This window comes from Cupressus sempervirens, chromosome 3 (genome assembly GCF_028749045.1).
Source record: "Cupressus sempervirens isolate cs-2001-9-10 chromosome 3, ASM2874904v1, whole genome shotgun sequence".
Classification (NCBI taxonomy): Eukaryota; Viridiplantae; Streptophyta; class Pinopsida; order Cupressales; family Cupressaceae; genus Cupressus; species Cupressus sempervirens.
Genome location: NC_143120.1, coordinates 193,465,127 through 193,469,191, shown reverse-complemented (window position 1 = coordinate 193,469,191; position 4,065 = coordinate 193,465,127). Strand labels below are relative to the sequence as shown.

The following is a 4,065-nucleotide window of genomic DNA, read 5'->3' as shown; positions in this document are numbered from 1 at the left end:
CCGAAAGAACAACTAGATATCAACAGTTGGATAATCTCTCATCAAGTTGATAGATTTCCTCTGAATTGAAAGGTACATCTCCCTTATCAAATGGTATTCAATGAATTTACTAGTTCCTAAACTAATTGGGTACATTCTTAACCTAATAATGGAAGAGGGAAAACCAAGCTAGCCCTAGACAGAACTAACTCAGGTAGATTTTAGTTCCTAAACCTAGCCAATACCAAGAACCCAGAATTCCTATGACTTCTCGACATTGGTAATGCAAAAATGAATACTGTAAATCTAAATGTAATGAAACTAGAATGAAAAGAAGATTAAACGTCGTAATCTTTGCAATAGGAACAGTTGAAAATAATCTGATTTACAACCCATTCACCATTTGACTCAAGATGTAACAAAGTGTTCAAAACTGAATACAACCATGCTTCGATTGATTATAATAATAAAAAGTAATAACCAAATACTCTAATTTAGAATGAAACCTCTTTGTATTGAACACCACAAATAAAAATACTCTGACTTTATTTGCTCACAATTCCTTTGCCAAATCAATTACAAAAATAAGAATACAAAATCCCGTAAATACATGAAAATTACTATCTCCTCTCTACCTTAGCAATATCTACCATTGTAGAAAAGAACAACCCCTTAATCCATCTCAAAATTTACCATAAATACTATCCTCCTAGAAATTGTTCAGTTTCTCTGTTGGTGACTTTTCAGTTACTAAAATTGTCCTTTTAGTTTCTTACTTATGAGTTTTCATATTTATTTCTTCACAGCTTTCGAGTTTCTCTTTCATATTTAAATCCATTTCAAATATTTCCAAAACTTTTCTTTTTATGCAGCACCAATTGGAACCTTTAAAATTCTAAAGAAATATCATTTAAATGAGATTTCCTTTTTAATAGAAGACATATTATCTGCCCAATAATTATGTGCATGTATCATAAATACATTTTCTTTCCCCTTTCTCTCAAGCCTTAAGTCAATTAACGCATTGACATTTGACTTAAACTCATCATCTGACATTGCATGAAGTTTTTTTTCAAACATCTTAAGAAATGCCTCCACTCTAATGTCTAGTTGTGCAAGGTTCTTCACTATGGATTGAATAATGAACTGTGCTCCTCACACTCCAAAAAAAATTTGTGTCATAAGTACAAAAATATGTCCAAGTTACTCAACTTATTGAAGTTGGTAAAAGGCTGGTTGCCTTGCAGTAAGAACAAAATGCTCTAGTTCAACATTTGTCGTGAGATTGTATTGTTCTAGCTAAATGTAATGGTACAGCGTAGAATTCTCATCCTGTTCATTTAGTCCCTCAATAAGATAGTAGAAATTTATGCTTGAGTCAAGTTTGACAATTCTCCTTTCCAAATTTTGTGATGGAAAAAGTGGCTTGCATGGAGATGAATGCCCACTAAAAAAAGAGTTTTCAATAAACTCAACCAGAGACATTGAATCTATTGATGTCATATTACCTGCAACATAACATTCTATAAATGTTCGTGAGTTTATGCAGGGAGTGAATTTCATCAAGTCATCTACTTTGATTTGAGGAATAATCTCAAGGAATTCACTTATTTGCCACATATGATACTCCAATAGTAATGAACAATAATAGAAAGCATGTTGATATGGTTGATGAAACTTGAAATTCAGATGATTCTTGAAGACCTTTTCCTTGATCACGGCAAATATTTCCTGCTTGACTTCAAAGTGTACTATCTTTTCTAAAATCTTCTTAAGAAAAATTCTCATCTTGCGATTGTATCTAGTGACAGTCACCTAGAACCCCATTCCTATATGGTCAATATTGTAAGCAAGTCTAGCAACTTTTGCATAATGAACATACTTATTCAAATAATCCACCAGTAACTTTGTAAGTATATCTATTAGGATCTCTACCTCTGTTAAATTAGTTGATTCAAGACAGTTAAAGTCTAGCTTGATGAAAGCTTTTGGAGTAAAAAAATTGTGTTTGATTTATACCACAGCCTTGAAAATGTGGATTTCTGCACTACAATGGGAAGTTTGACCTGTTCATCCTCTTATTTGAGAGACAAGTTAGTGGGTATAAACATATTCATCAAAGGCAATCCTAATCTTGAATCTGGTTCTGAGTTTTCTGAAGGGAGAATGCAATTCCATACCAAAGTTTAGTTTCATTTGTGCAACCTTCAAACTGTTTTGAAGACTAGATCATTTTGGACCTACTTGGAAGAAGTTGATCCAAAACCATTTGAATTGTAATCGAATTAAACTTGGAAGGCAACAATGATGCCACCAACCAATCTTCAAGTGGATATAACTCCATGTTTGAAATGATGTTTGATACATAGTTGATTGGTGAAATCTTATCTTGATAATGGAACTTTGTCTCACAAATGGCTTGTATCTCATTAAATATTCATTCAGCCACACCCATTTCCATAGAATATTGAGGTATTGAAATGTATACTCAACAATTTCTTCCATGTGTTCTTAGCCAACATCTATAAGCTCTATCATAATTCCAAAGAATGCATATTCAAAGCTACTTTCCATTTCCCTTGCACTTAAACTGGTTACCCATCCCAATCTCTTTAGAAGGCAAAACAATGAACCATCTACTTCGGGCCCAATTAGGTGACCAAGATATCTTGAGGGAGCTTCCTTGTAATTTTTTTTAGTTCAAGAGTAATAGGCCATAAAATACCCAATGTGTGGCCCTATTTTACAAGAACAGTCTTAACCAATATCTTTAAGTGCTCTGAATGGCAAGGTTGACAAGAAAAACAAGGATGGCTCTGTTGAGTATTTTTAATTCCACTTAATTTCACTTCAACCAGCTTTTCAAGTTCCTCAATGGTTTCTTTACTATATACAACAAGGTGCATAAGATTTGAAGGATAATGTCTTTTGTAAAATGTAATTAGCTTGTCTGTGATACCCACTCCTTTTGATATAAGCCTTTTATCCAATGTATCCTTTTATTCATTTACCAAATTTTTGATAAGGATGATCACTAGAACTTAAATGATTTTATAACTAATTCCATCACCAAACATCCATTGAAATATTCTTCTTGTCTTTTGAATCAACAACATTGATCTCTCTAGCTGTTGCATCTTGTGACATTAAGGGACTAATGAAAAATTGAGAAAATCTATCCAAAGCTTCTTCAAAATAGCCAACATTAACATCAAAATGAAAATTTGTATGTTTAGAACTAGTATAGACATTTGATCAAGCATAACCTAGCACCATTCCATGAATAGATGGTGGACTCCTTTCTAGATTAGAATAACCTTGAACTAATCTGTTGGATCTGTATACATTTGAATTGGTATTTGAACTTTGTGACTGGGTATGGCCACGACCATATCTACCAACAGCAATACCAAAAGTACTAGCAATACCTGATACTTGACCTGATCATATACCTCCACTAAGCCTTGACTTTGGTGACATTACCTCAGTCCCATCCTCTTGCAATAGAAGTTCATCACTGTAATTGGATCCTAGTCTCCAGGATCTGGTGGTGGTGAATTACATTCCAATCCCTCAGAAGCCAACTCTGTTGAGGTGGGAGGAATACCCAATGAACTAGAAGCACATGGATTGGTATTCTTTTCAGCATTAGATACAACTGATGTTGTATTGGTTCCATTTCCACCTTTTTGTTTCTTGTGTTGAAGATGAGCATTTCCTTGACCACCACGAGGAGAACCCATATAATCACCTCTAGAAGTTCCATCTATAGAGTTAGCAGCACCTACATCCACATTTCTAGTGGAACTGGCTTGATAACCCTACCAATGTTGTGCTACATTTTCTAAGGTGGCACATGCAAACTGATAAGCATCCTCAATCCTCTACATGTATGATACTATCCTATGGCAGTTGCTTTACCCAAACCTGTCACATGGATGCCACTCCTCGTAGGTGATGTTGGACCATACCTAATAGGGGAACCTATTTGTGACCCAAATATACCTTTCATTTGAGAGCTTATAGGAGTAAACTGAGAGGGACTAGCTCCCAATAACATTGGTCTGAATAGGGCACTGGAGGGAC

The 4,065-nt window shown here is 34.6% G+C and overlaps 1 pseudogene; it reads right to left on the bottom strand.

Annotated features, from left to right (window-relative positions):
* Window positions 1–885: 885 nt before the first annotated feature.
* Window positions 886–3,231, bottom strand: LOC149565471 (insulin-degrading enzyme-like 1, peroxisomal pseudogene; annotated as a pseudogene).
* Between the last annotated feature and the right edge of the window lie 834 nt (window positions 3,232–4,065).